This window comes from Sturnus vulgaris, chromosome 6, assembly GCF_052056855.1.
Source record: "Sturnus vulgaris isolate bStuVul1 chromosome 6, bStuVul1.hap1, whole genome shotgun sequence".
Taxonomy (NCBI): domain Eukaryota; kingdom Metazoa; phylum Chordata; class Aves; order Passeriformes; family Sturnidae; genus Sturnus; species Sturnus vulgaris.
The window spans coordinates 18,411,544-18,437,837 of NC_142248.1; the positions used below are offsets into that span (position 1 = coordinate 18,411,544).

General features: G+C 36.0%; 1 protein-coding gene and 1 long non-coding RNA gene across 2 annotated transcripts in view; one reads left to right on the top strand and one right to left on the bottom strand.

The window, feature by feature from the left end:
* Nucleotides 1-26,294, bottom strand: part of CDIN1 (CDAN1 interacting nuclease 1) — a 121,581-nt gene that overhangs the window by 7,196 nt on the left and 88,091 nt on the right. The window lies entirely within an intron of this gene.
* The window catches only part of LOC148223335 (uncharacterized), a 75,987-nt gene continuing 51,625 nt past the window's right edge, over nt 1,933-26,294 (top strand). Inside the window, exon 1 of the long non-coding RNA XR_015804504.1 lies at nt 1,933-8,302. This is a non-coding gene — a long non-coding RNA (uncharacterized LOC148223335). The remainder of the gene's footprint in view (nt 8,303-26,294) is intronic.

Below are 26,294 nucleotides of genomic sequence, written 5' to 3' on the forward strand. Positions count from 1 at the left end.
GCCTAGACATGAGGCTGTTGTGAGGTGATTTTTTCACCATCACAAAGCCTTGCATGTGGTTTTATGAAAAATGCATTTTCAACACACTGCTTGATACTGAACAGAAATGTAACCGAACTTGTGTTTGTTTTTCTATAAATGTTCACTTCATTTATTATCAGTCTATTTGTTATAGACGTTCTATATGCATCTCAGCATAATGTAAATAATTTGAATTCCAAAAGACTCTCATAAGAAAATGCTGGCATATGAATTATTATTTCTAATATGCATGCATTTAAACAAATATTTTATTGAACGGATTCAGCCAAATATTCATGTTACAAAAGTATAACAGTCTACCTGGCTGGTGATTTTACTTATGAAGGTCACACCTGAATGTGTCTTTTAAGGACTGCCAGCTAAATGCCAGCTAAAAAGCTGGCTTTGTCCCCTTGTTTTTATTTTTAAATATGGAGCAAACCAGAGCATTATCATTTGCACAATACTACTTCTTTTCTGGGGAATTACAAAAGTTCACAAATAAATGATTACATTCTAAGTCAGTTTAACATTGTTCTTCAGAATCACAGTTGTGAGTAAATAGGTTTTACTTGTGGTGCTAATAAACCTTGAAGATAAAATAATTAACCCTCCCTATAATAATACATAATATGTTTACTGTTTAAGGACACTCAGCTTTATTTTAGTGTACTTGTAGAAGTCTCATTTGTATCAGTGGAAGAAATTTAGAAATTGGCAGAGCTAGGCTAGTAGGCAACAACTACAGACCACATTTTCAAATAAGGTCAGTTGGCATAAGTCAGCCAACTTCCTTATGTCTAGACCAGTTTACTACTGCTGATGACACAGTATTATATATCTTGGCAAATGTTTAAGAGCCACTGCTCAGAAATGTACTTCGATTAGCAAAAAACTTTCCACTTAAACAGCTACTTCAGTCTTAATTCAGAATAGTTTATAACAAGGTATTTTTTCTACCTTTCTTTTACACAGTTTTAAAATCAAATAAAGGTACTTGTACATTTTAAAAACTCTGAATGGAATTTAAAGATAATGGTTTTCCATTATGTCAGTTTTCCAATCCTCCACACAATTTTGTGATCCAGTGACACACATACAGCACCTTACTACTTTGACTTCACAAATCTAGTTGAAAGGAGTAAAAAGTCCAGTACTTACAAAATCAAATAACTGAATAGTAATTTTTGCTTTAAAAATCTGATCCTTAATCTGTAATCCATAAGGCTGCAATATTTTTGTGCCCAACTCCCTTAAGCTACTTAACATTGACTTCCTATAGCAGCAAGTGAAAAAAAAAATTGCTTGCAAATGTGGCTCAAGAAAATTTAACAAGTTCTGATCACACACTTGTAAAGATAATAGGAAACTTGTCCATGGCATGAACAAGTACTAACTTCATGCCTCACACACAGATGCTAGAAGCATACATCTCAAGGATCCAGGCATCCAGTTCATGCTGCTTAAGGTAAAATTAAGCAAGTAAAACCTACTCTGCTTTAAGCTGTGATGTTACCACAGTAGTTGGGGGAAGTCTTATTTATACAGAAGTCAAGGAAAAAATCAAAGTCTACTAATATTTTGTGAGACTCCCATTTACAAGAAGGTTTTGACTTAAAAGTGGGAATTTCTTTGGGCTGAGAAAGGTAGGCATTTCCATGAATGCCAGAAATTGGTATTATGTGCAGTTGATGTGGAAGTTAGAGTTGTCAGGTGAAAAAAAGGTGGATGGAAATCAGGCCTCTCCCTCTACAGTAACACCTCACTCAGATGTGATTAAATCTCAATGAACATTTTTAAAATAGTTATCTTTTTACCTCTGCAATGAGGCTGTTAAAGCTTCAATCAAATAGCAGCATTTTATCAAGCTGGTAATATGATTTAATTGCTTTTGACATTTTGAAAAATAAAAACAAATCAAGTTATATTTATGTGGACATAAGGGGGGATTTAAAATATTGTAGAATTTTCCATAGCAGTTTTAAATGCATATTAATAGACTGCACCAGAAACTGTGCAAGTCACTGTCATTAAAATATTATAAATACAATACAACTTTTAGCTGCATAATACATTTTTAATAAACAAACTGTCGAAACACATTCTTCACTTACACTTCTTCATTCAGATCTGAATACTGTTCTCCAGGCAAATAAAGGATTTTTATAATCCTCAATGACAAGTTAGGCTTTTTAAAAAAAATACAGTTATCATGGAAATTAACTTTTAAAAACTATGATTAAATAACATTAAGGCTACAGTGATTTACAAGGATCAAGACTTTCTAAGTGAAGACTGATGCAGTGAGTGAGAAAGAAAACACATACTGGCTTCAAGGCAGCTTGTCATTAAGAGGAGAGAGCCTTGAGTGAACTTTGAATTTCTCAATTTCTGTTGGTTCATGTCCTAACATCTACTAAAACATACTCTTTTTGTTTTGTTCTGTTTTGCTTATTAGCAGTATTCCAGATGCTCTACTCTCAAGTGGTTGTGTGTACTTAAGGTACAACATGTTTTACTTTCAGTCTCAGCATGTTCAAATATCAGGTAGATGCTTTCTTTGCACATCAGATTGCAACATTCTATGCTTTGAAGACACACTACAAGGTGACCCTGTGCCTGCACTGTAGGATTGGGCTGATGTACTGAAAATTAACATGATACTCACATCAACATTTTAGAAAAGAGATTTTTAACCCTCATGTTGCTGGAAATAATGGAAATAATGGCGACAGTTTTTTCAGAGAATCACAGAATGGCTTGGGTTGGAAGGGACCTTAAGGATCGAGTTCCAAGCCCCCTGCTGCAGGTAGGGGTGCCACCCACTGAGATCAGGCTGCTCAGGGCCCCACCCAACCTGACCTCGAACACTCTCAGGGATGGGCCATCCACAACCTCTCTTGGCAACCTGTTCCACTGCCTCACGCCCCTCTAATGCAGCCCACAATGTACTTGGCCCTCTGGGCTGCGACTGCACACTGGTGATTTCTTCTGGCCCTAGTGGGGATCACTTGGGTATGCATCCAGTGCATTTTGGCTGAATGGGAAGATAGTTCCAGTATCTGGCTAAAAGTGATAATAGATAGTGTTCCAGGCATGTTGTTTGGTAACTTAGAGATAAATGCAATATTCGGGGAAATACAAGTTTTCTACATTAGTTAACCATTTCAATACAGGGCAAGGTGACTTCAGGCACCCTGGATGAGGCACATAACTAAGCAAAAGAAGCTCAACCAAAAAACCCTAAAATCTTAAAGGCATAATACAAGAAAAACTTTCTATATCTTTTTCAGAAGCTTCAAAATTTCCATTCTGGTAGATAACATCTAATATTCTATTCTGTATTAGGTGTGGCATCTATGTATTTGTTTTTCATAACTCAGGGTTAGCACATTGTTTTACTGTCCACTGTTTTGCAAGTCCATTAATGTTCAAACTAGCAACACCCTTCCAATTCTACAACATGCAATTTGAGGACTAGTTTACTGAAGAGGTGCTGCTTCTATTTTAAGTTTTGCTACTTGTATTTACCAGTTAATACATTGCAAGAGACTCTTTGAATAAGCAGGGAACAAAGATGGTTGCTTGCACTGCAGAACTATTCCACATATTGTTGCTGAAAGCATCACTTTCTGATTAAATCCAGGCAAGGAATGTTGCTTCTTGAGGTACTTGCTTGTTACTCAGTTTCCCTTAGAAAACATTATGCCATTAGTTCGCTCTCCAGAGACTGTCGATGCAAGGCCACTATTGTTTGATTCTGCACCTTTGAAGCTGTGGATCAGTGTTGAGAGGAGTTACTGAGGTTATTTCAAACATTTTGTTTAACTCACAGCAGCCTTCCCAAAGGAATGCTTGGCTGCAAACTACCTCTTATGCTGGGTGACAGAAAACATGAGAAACGCCTTTGAGCACTGTCCAGGCAGCCACAAGTGCCGGTCATGTTGCCACTAGGTGATTAACAGCTGTTTATTTTTAGGGCTGAAAGCAACAGGCCATCCTAAGGCCAGTGCAAGATGGTATCTGAATAATCTGTGAGTGCCTCATAGTTCACAGCAATCCTTTCTTTTTGTGCAGCTGTTTATCTGGTGTCAGTGATAGGATAGGATATGCCAAAAGTGCATTTAACCAAGGAGGTAGAACTGCTCTTACAGCATTAGATTTTTGTTTAATAATTATTGTAAAACAGAACTCATTGGAAAAGCTGCTCAGCAAATTTTGATAGCAGAAATGTTGATAAATAAAGGCACTAAATACCTGTGTGCTTAGTATTTGCTGAGCATAAATCTTGGAGCCAGTATGAAAGCTATCTGAAGACATTTTGAATGAATTATTAGACAATTCTGTATCTTCAAATCCTTATACGTAAATATGCAATAAAACAAACAATGTAACAGATGAATTAACAAATGGAGGACAGCTCATCTGTGCTTCCAACTTCCCAGATCACACCATTAGAAGACCAGACAGTAAATCATTCTGAGTATCTCCACACAATGCTGCTTAGCAGTTAACTACCAAACACACTATTGCCCATAATTGACAGGCAGAAGCACTTTATGTGTGATGCTGTACTTAAATTTACTGTCTCTCAAAATGTAAGTCACCTATCCGTATTAAGCAGGGAACAGATGAAAAAGGAAGTGATATGTCTGCTGCCCATTACTGTGGCACTTGATGCCCACCCAGAAGGAAGGCAAACACCTCCTCTGACCTTGAATATTCTCACTGCCTTTGGAATCCACTGGCAAACTTTAATTGTGTCTAGCACACACTTATTTTTAATGCCTGAGGCTCCTCAGCTTGTCTCTCAGTTGATTCATATATCCAGTGTCTACTCAATCCAAACTGGTCCTGTCCCACTTCATATTTGAAAATAATTTGGGATTTAGTTGTTACTCAGAAAGGAGTGCATCCTGAGATACACAAGTCTTATGTACCACCTGCAAAATATCCAGCCTCCCAGAAGAGATATTTTCACATTGTGAAAGTTGGAGACTGTTTCAGAGACTCTAGGAGACCACCAAGGCAATCTGTAGCGAGTGTTCCATTCATTGTAAGGTAAAGTAAGTGCATAACTGGGGATGAGCAAAGAAATCTACTTCCCTTTTCTGCCTTCTCTCTTCTTAACTATTTATACACCTACACATAGACCTCTACTGCATGTACCTTCTGAAAAATTAATGGTATTTAGATTAATTTACAAGTTATTTACACCTTCTCAGTATATACTAATACTAAACCCAATTGCATTTCAGCTTTATTTGCTTACTATGCACTAAACTTTTCTGGGCTCACCATCAAGGTTCAGAATTATGTTCAAAAGGAAGACATAAAAATATACATGGCAAGGTAAGTGAGTCCAGAAGGAGGGAGAGGAAGAATCAGACGAAAATGCTATAACTTGTGAAGTTTTAAAAGCAATGGCAGATTAGTTGATTTGGCCAGTGACATATTACAATCCATGCCTAATGAGTACTGAGGCAGAAGTCTGCAACACTATAAAATCACATAGTATTAACATTTTCCTTCATACAAGTACATGTTGAAAACAGTGGAAGACAGCTGGATTACATATTCTTGTGTCCTTTTCCTTCTTTTCTTTTTTCTTCTTTCCTTTTATTTTTCCTTTCTTTGCCATGCAATTGTTAGATTGATAGACAAATGAACATTGTTGGTTGGCAGACATCTAAGGGCATCAAAGACAGCACTAGCAGTCTCTTTTTAAAGAAAACAGAAAAAGTGTGACCTATTGAGCTGCTAGTCCTGTTCAATTTCTGTTCCCTTTAAGACAAAAGCAAAACTAATAGAAAATAAAAGTAACAAGAAGAAAAATAAACACTTTTCCCTTCAAAGATAAATTAAGCTTGAGTAAGCAGCTTGAAACGTCATGAATAATGAGTTTCACCAACCTTTCTGAGACTTGGCTAACTTCCACCTGAGCACAGCCACTTTGTTGTTTTTTGGTTCTTACATTGCATAAAAGCTCAGAGTAAGTAAATTAAGTGATAAGATTAGTATCTGTTCTGACCAGCTGTCTCTCCCTCTCCCTTGTTAGCCCAAAATTGCAAGGATTTTTTTGTTTCTTAAAGTGCTTATTTTCTAGTCTTGTCCTTATATTTTTGATTGCAGCATCAAGAAACACCATGTGTTCAAAACACAAGGAAGGATAGTAGTTTAAAATGGTTCCTGAATTCCACAGGAACCTCTCAAGAAAGCTGTCTCTCACAGAAATCTACTTGTCAGGAACAGCCATAATGCAGCTTAAGGAGAGGTGCTGACATAAGGCTTCCATCTGCTCCGACCTCAGTACAGATTACTGAGTATGTTGAAGACACCTTCAACTTGAATGGAGTAATGAAGACCAATATAGACGATAAAAAGATTCTTGTCAGTACCCTCAGTTTATAGCACTCTTGCAAAAGAGGTGAGGGTCTTCCTGTCTGTTCAAGCTAGACCACTCTTAACTGGAAGACATAAAACAACTCCAATCAAACCCCAAAAACACACACCAAAAAGAGGAAAATAGTCAATAAGTAAGGGGGAAGAGAGAACAACTCCATCTCATTTAACACTCAGTGAACATTTACGCAATTTCAACTATTTCAGCTTCTAGGATCTCTCCATATAAACTACTGACTTTTGCCAAAGATTACAAAATGTCTTTCTGTACCTTTGAGGTATCACATTTTTACAAATCAGTATTTCTACACTGGAGGGAACTTTGTAGGTTTGTGCACAGCAGCCTAGTATATGTCAGCTAGATATTACATGTTACTACACAACAGTACAAACATACCCAGCAAGTCTGGCACCATCCTCCTGCAGAATGAGATGAATTCTCAATGGTATTTGGAGCTTTTCAGTACTAAGTCTTTGTTATGCAGAACTGCCCAGTGACAAAGTTATTTCCACCAGGCTAAGTGATGCAAACTGATTATCACCTGAAATACAGTGGTATATTCTGCCCTGGTTACAAAAACATGCTGCTCAGTCACAAAAACCAGCTGTCCTAAAGTCCTTCCCTGCTCAGAAGTACATGACATCAAGATGTATAAATTGATGCAGGTTTGTATACTTCCTTCAAGCCTTCCTAGGCCTAAAGCACTAGGATGATCTGCTAAAGGAAAACTTGCACAGGTATTGCATTTTTGCTGAGAGCAAATAGGACTTTCAGTTTGAGGTCAGAATATCTCTGTTTCCACAGCTGCTAAATCCACATTAACATTTTTAAAAGCTATTTCTAAAGCCATACCAATAGATTAAGCATTATTTTTAGTTAAGTTCAAAGAGAAGAAGAAGTACAGCTTTGCCTGTTCTACCTGATTTCACTATGGCAACAGCAGAAAAATGGTAAATTCAGGAGATTAGGAGAACTATAATTCCAGCTGAACCAGCAAAAATAAGAATTAAAAATTAATTTATAATTTCTTGATTACCTACAGGCACTTCTGAACCATCTTTAATTAAAAAAAAAATTAAGTCAGACCACACAGAAAATGACAGAAATGGTATAGAACAGCTTCTCTTTGCTTAAGTAATGTTTCCACTTTAATGTACTTATTTGCTCTCATTTGCTTAACACCACCAATGTTTAGTACTGCGCAAATTTATGGAAATCTGACTTTAAAGAGCTTTGTGGTACTGAGTGATTTTTTAATTTTTTATATGCTTAAACTGAAGTGCCTTGATGAGATTCTGGAATAAATGAAACAAAACTCAGTAGCATGCCATGATGCCTTGTGACATGCTGTGAGGTAATATAGGCAGTAACATGTCATCACTGTGGGTAAAATAATCTGAATTATTTAATTTTGGTTTACTTTGCACACAAGTCTGTCCTATGACTAAAAAAAAGTACGAATAAAACCTGATAGATCTTTTTTCCCATGGGCGTTTGAGGACATTTGTGCAATTGCAGAATACCTTACTTACTTAAAAAAGGTAAGATTAAAAGAAATCTCCTTTTGAAGTGAACAATATGAATTTGAACCATGCTTATTTGCCCACAGACATAGCTTAAGCATTTATTTTTCATAAATAATAACACTTGTCTGATTTTTATCAAAGTTAACATCTTCAAACTGTAAATGTTCTCTACACTTGGGAGTTAAATACATAAAGACAGGCAAACTTTTCTAATTGAAGAAGTATTTGCAACTTTTCTAATTTCACTTTTTGTTTTTACAACACATACCACTACTTCAAGCTCTCCTGGTTCAGTGTTACCCAGATTACTCCTGCCTAATCCTCAAGCCTAAAGCAAAGAGAACAATCAAAGGTATGTTGAAAGAAATGAAACCACCACCAAACCTCAGAAATCTGTAATAGCTTCATCACTAGTTCCTTGTCCTAGTTTTCAGGGGAAAAAATTATTTTCTTTAAGCAATACCCATGCCAATTATATACTTCATACACTCTGTTCCTCCTCTTTTTTTAAAAAAAATAATTTATGAATTCTTCTCAAGGTCCTGGTTGTAAAGTACATAGCTCATAAAAGGTTCCTGGGACCAAGTGACCATCTCATTTTGTCTGTGCCACCTGGAGAAGTGGACTCATTGTGAATACTGCAGTTCATAAACCACACAGCAAATCAAATTGTAAGTGAAGGCACAAAATTCTCAATGGAGAGGTTGTGCCCATAAACCAACTTCCTGGCAGAGCCCAAGTGTGACAGGTGGAGTGTACTGCAATCCCTGCCACCCCCAACAAGCTTGCCTGCAGTAAAAATAGCTGAGTAGGACTGAACATTTTTTGCTTACAAACAGAACTAAATTTAACAGTAAAACTGAACAAAGCAATAGCAACTGAATCAAATGTGACAGCAAAAACCCCATTTTATGCACACACTTTATTACCCTTCTTAACTCTGTGTTTGTATAGTGAGTGAATTTATGCTTCAGCATGTCTAAAACTGAATTACAGAGATACATACAGTGGTAATTTTCTTTACAGTCACCTACCAACTGAATGAGAAAAAAGCAGCTATTCTAGAAGAAGTGTATACTCAATTCCTTTGTTTTATCTGTCCACTCACAGAACAAACATATTTATTGTAAGGATAAGCTGTAAAGTGCAAGATATCAAAGTGGGAAGAAAGAACCATCTCTAACTACTTTCATATATTGCTTCTAGAAAGAATCCTCTCAATTTACAATAAATGTCTTTAAAATGACTTTGAAAATCCTTTACTTTTTGTTAATTTCAGGAATTCCAAATGAATCTGGAAAAAAACAGTAATTCTCATGTTGGACTAACTTATAGTTAAATGGTCTGTATGGTTTTAAATTTTATGCACTTTAACCACTTCTATATTCACTAGATGCTAACAAATAATTTTAACAGATTGTCAGGAAGACATGCTTGAAAGTTCAAGCTTTTTCATTACTAAAATGAAAACAATTGATGAATTGTAAAATTAAATGCCAATTTTAAGACCAGTACTTCAAATAGAGACCAAACTTGTTTTTGGTATATTTCTGACTTATCACTTTATGTTCACAAGGTCATCTTTAAACATATCTTTTTGTTGCCTTGCCCATAGAGTAGTTATTACGATAATAGAATCATAAAATGGTCTAGGTTGGAAGGGGCTTCAAAGATCATCCAGTTCCAACTCCCCTGCCATGGCAGGGACACCTTCCACTAGATCAGGTTGCTCCAAGCCCTGTCCAGGGGCCTTGAACACTTCCAGGGTAGGGCATCCACAATGTCACTGGGCAACCTGTTCCAGTGCCTCACCACCCTCACAGCAAAGAACTCTTTTATACCTAAGGTAAACCTGCTCTCAGTTTGAAACCATCCTGTCATTTTATGCTCTTGTAAAAAGTCCCTCACCATCTTTCTTGTAGGCTACTTTCAGATACTGGAAGGCTGCAATTAGGCCACCCTGAAAACCTTCTCATTTCCAGGCTGAACAATTCCAATTCTCTCAGCCTTTTCTCACAGAAGAGGTTCTCCAGCCCTCTGATCATCTTGGTGGGCTCCTCTGGAGAGTCTCCATCAGGTCGCTGTCCTTGCTGTGCTGGCACCCCAGAGCTGGTGCAGCCCTGCAGGTGGGGTCTGACAGAGCAGAGCAGAGGGGCAGAATCCCCTCCCTGGCCCTGCTGCCCACGCTGCTTTGGATGCAGCCCAGGACACCCTTGGCTCTCTGGGCTGGGAGTGCCCATGGCTGGGTCATGTCCAGCCTCTCAGCCATCAATGCTACCTCTAGAATAAGTGAGGGGTAAATATCTGGCTCTCAAGAATGGTCTTATGGGAAATGTGTATTATGTTTACTGCTATTCAATGATAAAATGTCAACAGACTAAAATATTTCTTTAACAAATCACTCCATTCAATAAAAGCATCAATAGTTTGCCTGGTTTTAAAATACAATTTCACTACAACACATTGAAAGAAATAATACTAATGTAAAAGGCGTGCCATGTGCATTAGTCCATATTAAACCACAGCCTCCCAGTCCCTGGCATTAGTGTATTGTTAAAGGTCTGACAAACCACAGCTACAAGGAAATTCAGAGATCAGAATGAAAATCTTTACTTACCACTTTGTGCCTAGATATAATTCACTGACTGTATTAAGGATAGGCCAATGTCTTTGTAGGTTTAATATAAAACCATTAAAATAGATTGTATCTTTAAAAAGAAGTAAGTAAACATTAAGGATGTTGTGAATACATACATATATTACACAGAACTGCTTATATTATGTGGCATTTTTTCACAACATATGGGAGACAAAATGGTTTTGATTACCTCACTAAAACACAAATGAAGAAATACTGACCATTCAGTCAGGAGTTGCAAGCATTGGACTGTATGATAGGGACCTTCCAAATACAATTGAAGAAAATGTACCTCATAAATAATGCTTTGCCCATCAAGGTAAAGACAGGATGCAATATGAAAAAACAAGGTGGCTCGCATGATGACATGAAAATTATTGCAGAAGTTCAAAATGAAGAGAAGACATTAATGAACAAAAAATTCTCTTTTCTCAATATATAATATTGTTTAATAGTTCAGTTTTTTCCTCCCGTTTTGAAGCATTCCATCTCATTCATGATTTCCTTACATGAATGGTAGGTAAAGAGATGTACTGAAATCTCTCATGACACTACAGCATTTCACAGTTGTTTATTTTAATTTCTGGCATACATTATGATCCATACTTCATGGATCCTCTGTTTTCATGCCATTTTGATTATATCATCATGTATTTTAGTCATTGATCAGTAATTCCATTTGTCTTTTATATCACAATTTGACATCAATGCAAGAAATGGGATGAAATGCAAACAAAAGTATACAGAATTACTAAATAATAGTTGATCATGAATTATATTTGCAATGCATGACTTGTCAGAATCAGATTTAACAGTAGGTAATGAATGCTTCTTTGTACTTCCATAAATTTGATAGGAAAAAAGGTTGTTTTCAAAGCTAAAAAAAAATTGCAATTACCAGCTGCTAATCACATCTGAGGATTATTGGTCTTTCTGAGTAAGGAGTCAGGGATGACATAAGATGCCTCTTTATAGTTACTGTTATCAGTGACTTGGTGATCTCAGGTGGATCTTTAGCAAACAGTACTTCTAACAAAACCCTGTTGCAATGTACTCAAAACTCAGCTTGGTCCCAGGGTGTTACTTTTCCAGTTGTTATTCCCTACTGTACAGACACCAGAGAAGCAATGCAAAATGAGCTGTATCACTCACAACTTGGCTTAGCAAAATCTGGAAACTCACCCCACAACATTCAATTTGACATCAGATTCAAAATGAAGAGTTTTAATGCAGAAGTTAACCCCAATGAGAGAACTAATATATGTTTAGATTTAGCAACATTAAAATTTAGTAATTTTTGACCAAAAGGAAGACATTTCTGAATGTATTTTTCAGTTTAGTTTGCTAAAACACATTTCAGCATTAAATAGCATTCCCCCTGATGCCCCTCCCCTTTCTTTTAACACGCTAGCATGTGGTTAGACTCCCTTAACTCCAATGAAGTACTAAAAAAGAGTAGAGGAGGGAATATGATTCTCCAGAGCCACAACAGCTATCCACATTAAATACAGAGCATTGCAGGACTGCAGTCCTGCAAAGGACTGCTTTATTAAACATTACAGGGAAGAAAACATTTCAAGTTCACTCAAATAATTGATATATTCTCAGTTGGACTGAAGCAGACATTTCACTTTGACTTTTATAGCAGAGATGTTGAAACTTAGGAAAGTTTGTTGAAAACTTTGTTTTCTGTCAAAACTGCCCCCAACAGTCAACAAAAAAATTCCTCAACAAATTTTCTAGACTGACAAAGATTATTTTTAAATAAAAGAAAGTACTATAAGAAAGCAAAGAAACAGGTCATTTTCATATCCAATAACCAAAAAGAATGTTTTGGCAGAAATGAACTTATCTCCACTGCAGTCTAACGCCTTTCAGATTTTTAGTACTTGCTTATCTTTGTTAATACACTCAAGCATACATACATCTTCTGAGAGTTCTGCTTTAATGCCCGAGCTTTAATGGCTCAGCTGACAGGATATGTTAAAAGACACAAAAAAATTAGTAGCAAGTCTGAGCTCCATGAACAATACTATCTACTTTTAGACTTTAGAAAGTGCAAGACTGATCCATACATTAAAACAACCCAAATTAAAAATGTGGAAAATAGATCATTAAACCACTCACCCCACAACACCCTCAAACTGGAGCTAAGCTTCATAACAAATGAAACGTTTTCAGACAGACAACTTCAACTTAATACTTATTTTCCACTTCTCTCTCCCATCTTTTAACTTAGAAGTTGTTTATAAATTATATATGCAAAGATACCCAGGAAATAAAGTCAGAATAGCACTAAATCTGATGATTTATATAATGCTGTGGTAACATAAAAACCAGGCACAGTTATAGATACGCTTACATACACATGAATAAATGTATATGTAGGTAGAAGAGAGTATGTTTATGATGGGATGCTCTATACTAAATTAATCTTGGCTATATTTTGATTTTCCTCATGACAAGGCAAACATAGTAAGACTCAAGTAACATTACAACAAACTCTGTGCACCACCCCTGCTTTCTAATCCAAACATTCTACCTTCTGGACAATTCATGTTAAAAGAAATACAGTTTGTTTTTCCATTCCTGCACACCCCTTCCACTAAATTTAAAGTGTAAATTTATTAAATTGATTAAGGAAAAGCATATGATAAACAGGAGTAATTTTCCCTTTTCAGAGTGAAGTGTGACAGATTTTCATTATAGTTTCATGAGATTTACCTGAATTCCATGAGGGCAAATACTTTCTTTTCAGAATTAGCTTTATTAGGAATTCAATACAATATATAAAATAAATGTGAATATTTGTTCTGGGCTCCTTTTTTATTTGTTTTGTAAACTGAACGTGTCATACAAGTTGTTTTCAGGATAGCAGTTGATTCTGTATGTGCAGAATCAATATGAATATTGTAGTACAACTTCTATTACAGAACGAACTGACTTTGGCAAGACATTGAATTGTGTAAAAAGAAAGTTATATATTTTCTGAACGACTGACTTTTACAAACAAAAAATACAGAAATCACTGTTAAAATGGGTATTTTTGTAGTACATTTATAACTTGGCAAAAAAACAACCACTCTTCACTTTTGCTACACTGACTGAAGTTCATTGCAAAATAGTTTTTTACTCTCACTAATCAGTTTGGAAAACTGGAAGTTTTGGAGTTTATTACTCTATTGGCCAAAATTTTTAATTAGTTCGTCTGTTTCAATCAATGATTCAAAACATATTTTGTGTGCTATAACTTTCTTTAAGCTTAAAGAGCTTTCTCCCAGCTGTTTAATCACCAATGTACCTTGACAAAACCAATTTGCCCATATTTAGCCTACTTGCTCTTGGATATATTAGGACAAACTCAATAAGACGTACTGCAGACTGCACTTCTTTCTCTTCTGCTGAAAGTGCCTGATCAAACTAAGTGCTTAATTTAGAAGACAAAACTTTAGTTGTTTTAAGGAAGAAAGTGTAAGATTTACACTTAAATTTAAGTGTAAATTTAGATTTTAGATTTAAGTTTAGTATCTTCTATATCGAATACATTTTAACAACAACCAGACCATGTGCCTGAGAGCATTTTCCAGATTCTTCCTGAGCTCTGCCAGGCTGGCTCGGTGACCATTGCCCTGGGGAGGCTGTTCCAGTGGCCAGCCACCCTCTGGGTGAAGAACCTTTTCATAATATCCAGCCTAACCCTCCCCTGACACAGCTTCAGGCCATTCCCTCAGTCCTGTCCCTGTCACCCCAGAGCAGAGATCAGTGCCTGCCCCTCCACTTCTCACAGGAAGCTCAAACTGCAATGAGGTTTCCCCTCAGTCTCCTCCAGGCTGAGCAAACCAAGGGACCTCAGCCACTCCTCATACAGCTTCCTCTCGAGACCTTTCACCCTCAGCAATATTAGCTTATAGAATCCAATTGCCTTTTTTTTATTTTTTTATTTTTTTATTTTTTTTTACCATTTTACCATTGCATTTGTGTTTTAAAACTACACTGGATAGTTCCAGTTACAGCACTGAAGATCCACCATTTTTTCTGCACTACAGAATACATCCACGTTTTTTATACTCAGGTTTCATCATATCAGATGTCTTTTTAATAAAATGGGAATATTAATTTCCAGGATCTGGGAACTTTCAAACTACTTCAATTTATTTAGAATACAATATATTAACTTCCAGTAACCACAATGTGACTAAACCTAAGCATTTTGTCTGTACTGCATTTTACTTGCTAACAATAAAATAACAACTTTCAATTATAATAAATTAAATTCAAATTGACTTTGTATTGTACAATGAGACTGAAATAAGTGCTAAGACTAAACACCTACAGAGATGTAATTAATTTTAGGAAACAATGTTTTTAGGAAACATTATTTACTTTGAATAGCTCAACTGATTCAAAATAATTCTACTTTGAAGTCTACATCAAAGGGTTAATTTAAGCAGGAAAACAATTTTTTGACATATGACTAGATAACACGAGACTCAGTAATAAAAAATGCAAGTCTTTCTTCTGCTGTTTCTCTTCTAGATTAATGAAACTTTTATGTTTGGTATTAAGTTGTGTCTTGATTTGTTCCATTACTGCTGTCAGGCTACTCTTCCACCCCCAGATGTTGGAATACTGCTCCAAGATAAGTGATTTTACTAGTGGGACCATAACAAGAACCATTTCCTTATACAGATATGGATATATTAGTCTGCCATGAAATACCCAGGCTAGAGCTAGGGCATGGAGCTGAAGTACACAGACTAAGGGCAGGTGAAAATAGTGCTACTTCTCAAAGCTGGTTTTAAGAAATCAGGAGCACATAAACAGGAATTTCTGCCTACCTTCCCACTTAATTTTTTTCTTTCCAGGTAACATTAGTGTTCTCTGTTCTGTTTAGAAACTCAATTTTCCAAAAGAGAAACCAAACCGTACATTTTCTAGTTCAGTTTCATGAGTCTGAGTCTTTACTGACATCACATTAACATAGGAAGAAGATAAGAATATTGCTAGTAATGAAAAATGCCTTACATCAACCTTTTATGAAACTGTGCCTCTGTAGAAATTCTCATTCCAGATACTTAGAAGGTAATGAGAGATAGTAATTGTTCAGATTGGAGCTTTTATACTTCCTTTTGAGTAGAAGAAGCAGCAGATATTATTCTAGCCCATTGATGGTCCTCGTTGTTATCAGAGCACATGGTAGAGAAATGTGGTCACACACTCCCATGTGCTAATCAAGTCCCTCACACCCAACTCATACTCTTGATGTGGGGTCCTATGGAAATCTCTATTCACCTGATGTGTGCAACACAAAGCAGTATGCATGGAGTCAAAGGGCAGTAATGAGTTCTGTCTTCCAGCTGCTCAATAACTTGTCAGGATTTACAAAACTAGACCATAGCAGGCAAAAATTAGTTAATGCTACTATTTAATAGAAAGATTCCCAGATAAAAGCAGTATGGAAAAACTTTTTGTGACCTGCTGCTTTTATTTCCCCTTGCAGACATTATATGCTTTGTAAATACTCTTGAACACTCAAAATGTTATTTCAGTTTTTTTTAGTATCTAGGTTATATCGATACCCCAAGTGTTAGATCACAGTTTGCCACTGCTGTAATCTGTTTCAGTCAATCCTGGGACTTGGAAGATCCCAAGGCAGATCCGTAGTGACTACAGTCCCCAGCTGCCTGCAGCTGAGATCTTGTTGTTGCCTACGCAGAAATTGTACAGTCCTGCATTTACCATGATCATGGGAGTTTGTTACCTGCCTGCTGTGTTCTCACAGCAAGAGCTGCAACTTCCAATCAATCTGTAAATTCGGGATTAGTTTAGCTCTCTGGTGAGACGATCACACTTGTAACTGACAAAATTATCATGTACAGGCCCAAAATTCCAACATGGAAGGAAAACCTTGAATCTAGACTGCAAGATGTGGAATCATGGGCAACTTTTTTCAGGCAAAGATGTGAATTAGTTTTCAAAACTCAGGTGATTAGGATCCAATACAAATAACAGATAATAGCTAAACCCATAGTAGTAAGTTACTGTGCATTTTCTAACAAGAACTCCTATTGTAAATATTTCTCAGCTAATGATTTAGAATTAAAAAACAACTAGCATTCAAGCTAACTATAAATTACATTTTGGCCTGAATGGAAATCTGAATGGCCATCTGAAATGGAAGAGATACAAGCAAAATCTTAGAAAGAACTGGACAGATAAAATAGTAATAGTTAGAAAAACATCATTCCAGGGCAAAATTACTCAACCTCTACCCTCAAAACAAAGCACAATTATAAACACCACACTTTCAATTATAAAATATTTAAAGCCTGTTAGTCAGTTAAATGGGAGAAAAAAAATCTGCACTAAAGCTTTAAGGGACATTTTGGGACAGTAACATCCTCATTAAAAAATAAGGATATATCAAAACTCTTCTGTTAAAAGGTTAAATGTTAGTCTCTGTGTAGCTGATAAATGTTGGACTAATCTAATCAGTGGCTTTAAGAGGCAATGCCATCAGCTAGTTGCCCTGACCCGTGCTTCTTACATTTTTACAAAAGTCAGATTTAAGAAAGATGTAAACTTCAGGCCTTTGACCTGGCAAGGACCTTGTTCGTGCCAGCCTGGTGTTCTGCTAAACAGACTGAGAACTTCCAGCTGAAATCAGGAACATGTGCACTTCACTAATACAACACATGACTTGGAAATTAAAATGCAACGTGATCAAGTGCTTTAGGATATTTTAACAGTTAAGAATGCAGCTAGGGAAGAAAAAAGCTGGTATCTGTGTTTTGATTTGGAGAGGGGGAAAAGGACAAATTAAATTGCATTCGTTTTCTTAAAATACGTAGAGAAACAAAAATTCAGTTCATTAGTTCATGCATGACTGACCTAGAGGAAATAAGAAGGTTGTATGTGTCTTTATGACATGTGTCACTTATTAGGTAAGAAGGTTTTACTACTTCCAATTGAACTAAGTTAAAACTAATTAGATGGTAGTTAAATTAAAAACTAAATATAATAAACCCAAATAAAAATAGCAAATGACATTTTAGTTATCAATATTGCTCCTAAATTAAGTTGATTATTTCCAATAGCCCGTGTATTGATTATTTTCAAGCACTGAATACCAAGCTTTGCCATCTGTTGGAATGGCAGTTTAATGCTACATACACTAACTAGGACAGACTTTTTACATGTGCCGTATTTAATCAGATTAGTTTATTTTATTCCATCTTCTACTGATACTTACATAAGTCTCCAGACATTGCATATGAATCTGAACTAGGTATAAAATCCATACACCCTTTTTGACTATTCTGGCATGATAGTACAGTAGAACTGACAGGGAGACCGAGTGATCCAGTTTCTAATTACTACCAGCATCTCTGATCAATGTTGAGATTTTACATTTGATAATATATGAAAGGTGCATGTAGTACCCATGTAGATTTTCACTCACAAAGTGTGAGGATTATGTATCACTATTTCACAGATTAAATATCATTTTTTATCAATAAATGTATCTACATACCTACATATATATATTTATTCCATCTCAACTACTTACAAAATAACAGTCTAACTACATTTTTGGCACATATATGCTTATCCCTTGCATTCCTGGGTTTTAGACTTACATGGAAGCTTGAGTAGGAAGCAAACTGTTCAACTTGGATTAGCGAAAAATGACAATGCTAGGTAAAAGAAACTAAACACAGGAAATAAACAGTTACACTACCTTCCATTAAAAATAGACCCTCTTTTTGATATTCAAGCATAGAACACATTTACTTATGGATCTCCATCTTGTACTGGAGGACCAACCAGAAAAAGTGACTTTTGTTGCTTTTTCCTTCTATCTGGAAGATGCTTCTCCTGATTTTAGAGTATCAGAGTCTATTTAATTAATGGCCAACCTGTCCCCTATGGCAGTTTCCCAGAGAGTCCTATTGACTAACTCCTTGAAGAGTTGAAGTTTGATTTCCTAAAATTCAGGGTTCTGACTTTACTCTTTGCCTGACCCATATTCCTCAGGACTGCAAACTTCACCAGTGCATGATCACTTTATCCCACTCCAGTCTTGATGTTCTTGACTAGCTTGCTTGCATTGGTGACCATCACTATTGATAGGGCTGTCTATTACCTGGCTCAAGCAGTTATGCATTCCAGGAATCTCCTGGATTGCCTACAGCTCACTGCGCTACGTACTTATCTAGCAGATGTTGTCCCAGTAGGACAAGAGCCTGTGAGTGTAATGTCTCCTGTAGCTGGAGCAACAAGGGTTTATCCATAACTTCTCCTTGACTGGACAGCCTGTAGTAGACACCAACGACAACGTTCCTTTGCTGCCTTGGTGTTTGATTCTTAGCCATAAGCTTATGACCTGCTTGTGGCTGTTCTTCAGAAAGAGCTCTTCACACTCAATCCATCTCTGATTTAGAGGGCAACTTCTCTTGTGCAGGGCAAGCACTCTATCCATCTAACCTTGGCATGTCATTCCACAGCTAATCACAGGCCAGCCTGATCCCCCTCCTCCATCATAAGAGGGGGAAGCTCTGTCCATGAGTCCCATTAACCCAAAGAACCTCTTCCCTTCTAAAGAAAGATGAATCCCAACTGATTCCAGCAAGCCTGGTGCTGTGTAGCTCATCCCATTATCAAACATCCCAAAATCTTGACAGGGACACCAACCATGGACCCACGTTCTAATAGAAGCTTTAGCATAAGTTGATAATTTCTTCAGTTCTGCTAGAGAAACTTCCTAGAAAACAACAAGGCAGAATACTTGGCAAACTTATATAAACAAATAGAACAAGCAACCAGAATAAAGAAGATTCAGGTGTGGACATACTACGTTTAAAATATCACCTCATATGGGTGAGGTGTTGGGTTTTTTTGTTTGTTTGTTTTTGTTTTTTTTGTTTAATTTATTTTTGTTTGTTTGATTGTTTGGGGTTTTTTTTTGTTTTGTTTTGTGGAGAGGGGAAATACATTTATAACCTCTGACTCAATGACCCATCTTGCAAAATGACAAGCTCCTTCAATTTACCAGCATATTTCCTCAGCAAAATCACTACAAAACAAGAAATGTTCAGATACTGGGAATCAAGGGCCAAGTTCCTGGCTGGCCTAAATTAAGTCTCCTTCAAATCAAAGTGATGAAACTCAGAGAGCAAGAGCATAACTCTGGAAAAAATGAGGAAAAGGTGATGGATATAGATGGGGGAGAAGGACATGTGTCAATAAAGCAGTCTTAACTTTTAAATTACGGCACAGAAAGGTTCTATTCTAAGGCCTTTATGCAAGAGAGAAAACAAAAAGCTCTGCACTAGCTTTAAAATCTCCAAGAAACAGGACATTTGGTAAAATGGAGGAATCAGAATCTAAGAAAAACAGTAAAATGAATATATTCGAATTCAAAACAATCCCTGCAAAAAAGGACAAGTTGATACTTCTCACTAGATCTGTGCTCAATTCATGAACATATTTAAAGAATTCAGGAGCTTGCATCAGGAATTCAGGAGGCACAGTGTGGTACTGAAACAATACTTTAATCATACTTTGAGTTTTTATCCCAACAAAAATAAACAATAAACCATTGATATGAAAAAGCTCCTCAACCAACAACATCAACCCAACACACTCTTGAAGCCATAGATAAAAAGACATCCTATCAGTTGGACATAGAATTGGTATTTAATTCTGAAAATATTTAACTGGTATTGAATTCTGAAAAACACTTCAGAAAATCACCTTCTGCTGAGCAGTCAAAAAAGAAATCCCAATTCTTTTGTGTCATCAGTAATAGCACCTCAGATATCAAAACCATAGAATGAGAATACATTTCAAAAACAAGCATCAGGAAATGAACCTTAAGAAATTTTAACTGTTCAGCAGGGAGAAAGGATAAGATCAGAGGCTTATATTTTATTGGTTTTGTCCATGAGAAATTAAGTACTTTACTTATCCATAAAAGGGATGCAGGCCAAAATCGTAAAGAACATGTTAACACCGCTAGCTTGTAATGGATGCAATCACAGTATTACTATCTAAATTTTTGTTTACTTTTCAACAGATTGGTGTCTGCAGATCATGCTGTCTTACACTGCCGTTCCTCTGTAACCTTAACCATTATTCCTACTGTGTAAAGTGAAGCACAAATTTAAGGTGACAAAGCACCAGTTGGCTGATGTGAAGTATGCTACGAAAGCAGAAACCTCTGAAAGCTTCACAGCCATTATGAAATAACTGACCTATATGAAACTGCTACCATGGTTCACAAATTTATTGTCAGGTTCCAGCCTCTAGCTGTTCTCTGATTGTTCTAAATACTTGACAAACTGAAGCCTTTTCACTTTCCGTTGAAATTGCCTCATCTCCCTGTCAGAGCGCCATGGGGGACTCCATTACTTTTCTGACTTCTTTCCCCTACTGACAAGTCATTTAGCTGGCTTCTTGTTGTGAAGGCTGTCCATGTCAAATTAGCCAGGGCCCCTATTGTCCTTATTACCACTCGAAAAGCCATCATGAGTAATGCTACGGGGTCCCTCAGTTGTCATCATTTGTCAGAAAGAAAGGGAGTGTGGTTACATATAGCTGACAGGTAATTTCAGTGTCTACAATTACCCCAATTAGTCTTGTCATAAACAATTCGATAAATGCACACCAATACAAACAGATAAACACACCAAGGTTTCTCACTATTAATGTTATGTAATGGATAAATCAGTGATATAACGCTATATTTTATTTATTTTTTTAAACTATTCTCAGCTGCAAGCTGGCAGTTGCTACCTGGTCAGCACAAATTGTACTATCTACTTTCATTAGCTCATCACCACAGAAGAATATGAAAGGCTGTGACAAAATTCATTTAGAGAGAGCACGAAAGAGCAGATTGCCTAAAGCAGGTGTTATAACAAAGATAAAACAAAGGTTTGCTTTTGTCAGTTCAATGCTGCTATGAGCTTTAAAAGAGACTATTTTGTCCTTAAAAACAAACATAACATAGAAGTGCAACAGAAAGAGAAAGCAGTAAAATATATTCCCTGCTTCCCACCATTTCCCAAGTCAATCAGCAGGTGAGTCTTCTAACAATGTATGCATCAAAACTTCATTTGCCAAGGTGGTCACAATATTAACCAAATTATTTCCACATATTTTTTCTATTTTTTAAAAAACAGACATCTTGCAATGCCATACGGTTCCTGAAAGATCTGATAATTATTCCACATATCTACAATGCAATCCCTGATGTTCTCCACAGAATTTTTTGAGAACAGGTTTAGTAATTCCAACTGCCTGGACAGTCTGGAGCACTGTGCTAAAGTCTTTTGGAGCATAAAATATTGATAATGTTAACTGCTCTTCTAAAATTCCAGGTAGACCTGTTAGAAACACAACACTGAGAAAGGCAACTTTAATAACATTTATATTAAGCACTGAATTACACATTGCTAGACTTATCCTTATGATCTACCTAAATAAAAATCTTGACATCTCTAGAGTCCACAGCACCCTGTCTGTTTGCTGACCGCAGGCTGAAGTGATGGCTGGAAAACTGAACACAGACATGTTGTTGTAGGAAATTGCTTTTGGCAACTATTTGCTCAAACTCAAGATTTTTTTTAAACCAACACTAAGAACCCACCAGAAAACAGGACAGGTCTCCCTAATGAGTAATCTATTTTAGCACAGTCTTGTCTAGGCATGACAGTTTACTGAGAGGCTTGAAAAACTCGTAATTACCAGTGTTACAGGGCAATTAATGTATATTACACTGCACTACTCATGGCAGCAACTGTCATTTTCTCAATAAAAATGAGTACTCTTCAGCTAAAGGTGACATTAATTGGGACTTTAATGACTATGCAGAGGAGCTGAAGCCAAATATGAACAAAACAGCGATTCAATGAGCGACTTCAGAAACGAGAAAATTGTACTAAAATGAGATTAATTGCTGTTTAGAAAAAGGAAAGAACCTAAAAAGCTATTAAATTGCAGGGTTTGGGTGCCCGGGTGATGGTTGTGATGTTAATCTTGCATTCTCACAGCAGGCAAATATTCACTAAATTCAGAGCCTTTTGACAGCAGGAAAAATCATGTATGCTTAACTTCAATCCATCAAAAATATATTTCAGCTTTTATCAGTGTTCTAAATACTTCTGCAATTTCAAAAATTACTGCTCCATTCCTTGGCTGTCATCATGCAAATGCGAACACTGTCAATATTGCTATGAAAAATTCCCTGGCTTCAAAAGGCCTGCTTCAGTGATAAAGAAAGAAAAATGTGAAGATTAGAATTGCAAAATACACACTACTAATATAACAGAAAGCAACAATAAGAATTTAATGTTTAAGTTGTGAAAACTGCTAAAATAGAAAATGATGGGGTATTGTTTTAGTGTGTGTGGGGAAAAAAAATAAATCAAAGAACTCCCCTACTCTCATAAAATCCTTAAAGCTTACAACTTTATAGAAAATTACTCACTGCAAATAATTAGGACATAATTTTCCAGCTTGACTTCAGGTGATATAATTATTAAAACTGCTCTGTAGTTTCTAAAAGCCTTTATCTGTGCTACTTAATTCTTTAAAGCAATTATATAATTGCTTTTCTTTATAGCCTTTTTAACTGTCATGATGACTGTATACATAAAACATTGCACTTAAACTCTGACATATAAGAGGGATAAACATAGCTCTGATTCACTATTCACTTTGAAGTTATATCTCCTATAACTTCAGATTTTAAAACAGAAAATCAGTTTATCCTGTCAGGTTAAAAATTGCATATGGAGCATTCATGTATCTTAAGAAGAAAAACTTCTCTTCCACCCAAACCCACAACAGTTGCACCCTGGAAGAGACAAAAATAGAGCTCTTAGTTTCTTACGATTTCCTGTTCCATAATTGATTCTGTTCATTCTGCATCTTCAGAATTAAACATCCATCTCATCCACATTTAAAAAAAACCCTAGCATTAAAACATGCATCCCCAAGTGCTGCATCTACTACATAATATAATATATAGGTTTCAAAGACAATTAATAACACTACATCTATTAAAACTTCTGAAATATTCATTCAGAAATTCCACTATATGTATATAAATGCCTTAAGTACAAAAATCATGGGCAAGTAAGGCAGGCATTTAAGTTAGGCACTTTAAACCAATCACTGTGTGTTGAACAGAGTCCACAAATTGTCATAACATTACCTCCTTTGCATACAGCACTTTGATGATTAGTCATCTCTTTATTACATAGTTCCTACTTAAAGTAACTGAAAAATACATGACAGTGTTACTATAGTAACCTCTAAGTTACCCATACGATTCATGAAATTAATTTTATTTCAAATATAAAATTTGCTGATGCAATTTTTTGCATGAAACATTCATTTTTTGCACAGGACAAACACAACAAAGTAATACATGGGTACTTCACACTTGAGTGTAGTTTGCAGAGTAACTTTCCTTCATGTTTCAATGATTCCTTCAGCATCAACATCACCAATATTTGGGTTTATGAAACCATACTTTGGTCAGCTGGTTTACAAGACAGTGTAAATCCAATGAAATGGTTCTTGTAAAACTTTTAAAACAAAATTTAGAATTTGACTCTGAAACATAAGATTATCAGGTTGAATTTAATATATGGCTTTGGCAATAACAGTCAATCCCAGAGCACACAAATACGTTATTAGCACCTATGATACTTTTAGAATTTTGTGTTAAAAGGTCGCTTGTGAACTTTTCAATTAATAGACTCCTAGTCATCCCTAAAGAACGAAATGATGTACCTCTGAAGCCAAGCCTTGCAAACCAGATGTCATAAAGGAGGGAAGATTCCATTAGGAACCATTGACTCAAGGAGGTAAAATTCCAGCCCAATGCAATTATTGGCTAAGTACTCACTATCTCTAGAAAAGCAATTATTTCATCTAGAGAATGCTATAAAAATTATCATTTTCCATACTATTTATTGTTTCAGCTCAGGCACCATGCACAGGCTGCTAGGCAAGCAACAATTATGTGTGTTTTATTGTACTAATATTTTATTCTGGAAGTGGAGAAAAAGTGTTATTTTTCATGTGGAAATTGTGTTTCTTCTTCTTCCCATAATCAAATGAAATACTACTACTAACAGTAGTATTGTTCTTAACCTTTAAATAAAGGAGCCTTAGACTTTGGAAAGTATCACCTCAAAGCATGAAAAGAGAGGTAACTGCTGAAAAAAATTTCCATTTTTCCTCTTCTGCAGAGACTAACACACATAAAATAGCCAGATTGCAGTATATACAGATCAAAGGAGTCAATTACATTGAGTTTAAAGAGACTGGCTCTGTTTTCACAACACAGACATACTCACTGAGTTTTGTAATAGGAATGGCTTAAATTCCTGTTAACAACAGAAACAGGAATTCATATACTCATTGTCCCAATACTTTCCTTTTTCACCTCCTTCTTTTCTTTCCCCATATTTGTCCTGATTTCATTTTCTTTATTTACACAAAATAATCTCGTATGTTTTAAGTTCTTATTTAAGAACGCTGTTCTGTAAAAGCATTTTTACAATTTTTTTCCTCTTCCATTTTATTCAAAGCATGAGCTTTTGAGCATGTCATGCCCAGCTGAAGCTGATCATAAAATTAGAAGACATTTTTTTCTCTCTTACAAAGTGATAATTTTCCCGCTCATATGTATTTAGAAAGAGAAATTTAAGAACTGATCCTCTAAAGTACGTGAAGGATATACACTTACATAAAATCTGCAAATAGTTCTAAAAACTCCAGGTGAAAAATTAGATAGTCTCCATGACAAAGCCAACATGGACTTTAAAGTTTTAAAAATAGTTTAAGTATCTTGACTAGAGAAACAAGTTAATAGGGTTTGTTGGTAAAAGTAGTAAACTTACAGAGACAGTGCTATCAAGTTGTATGTCATGCTGAGTTAAAAAATTCTATCAAAGCCCAAAACTGAGAAACCACATTAATATGAGTGTGCTACTAAGACAAGCAAAAGCACCACACATCTTTTGCTAAGGCAACAATGAAAACCCATTACTCTTTGTGAGACTATGCCTTATACACTCATACAGATATACTTCATACAGATTTTGATGAAATCAATGGAATTTGCATTGTCCTGTAACATCATATACTAACTACGGATCTGGAAAAGATCAGAATCCAGAGAAGTGCATTGTGGTACCAGAAGAATTGTTTCCATATGCAGAAATGCAGCTTCATAAAGTCCATAAGTCCTAAGCTTTGGGCAGTCTATGTTATGAATGCAGAAAACAAAGGGCATCAAGTAACAGCAGCGATGCAATGTAAAGCTCCTTGTACCGCCCTCGCTGCCTTCCCTACATTTTCTAAAGGTTTCACAAGTTTCTGAAATCAGGTTTATTTCATTAAATCTCAAAGGATGTTTTCTCAGCTATTTTCTGTTTCAGTTCTGAAACACTGCAGAGTTTTTCTCATTCTATCTTCAGCCTAGGAGTCAAACAGTATCATGATTTAGATCAAAAACATTTGAATAAAAACAAAATCCCTAGAACCCTGTTAAGTGGCAGCACTAGCAATTCACCATCAAATACATAAAATGGTGTTTGAATACTACCACTGTCAAGATCGGGAAAAGAACAAAACCACAAAAACTTCTTATCTGCAGACCAGGCTAAGAAGAGTGAGAAGATGA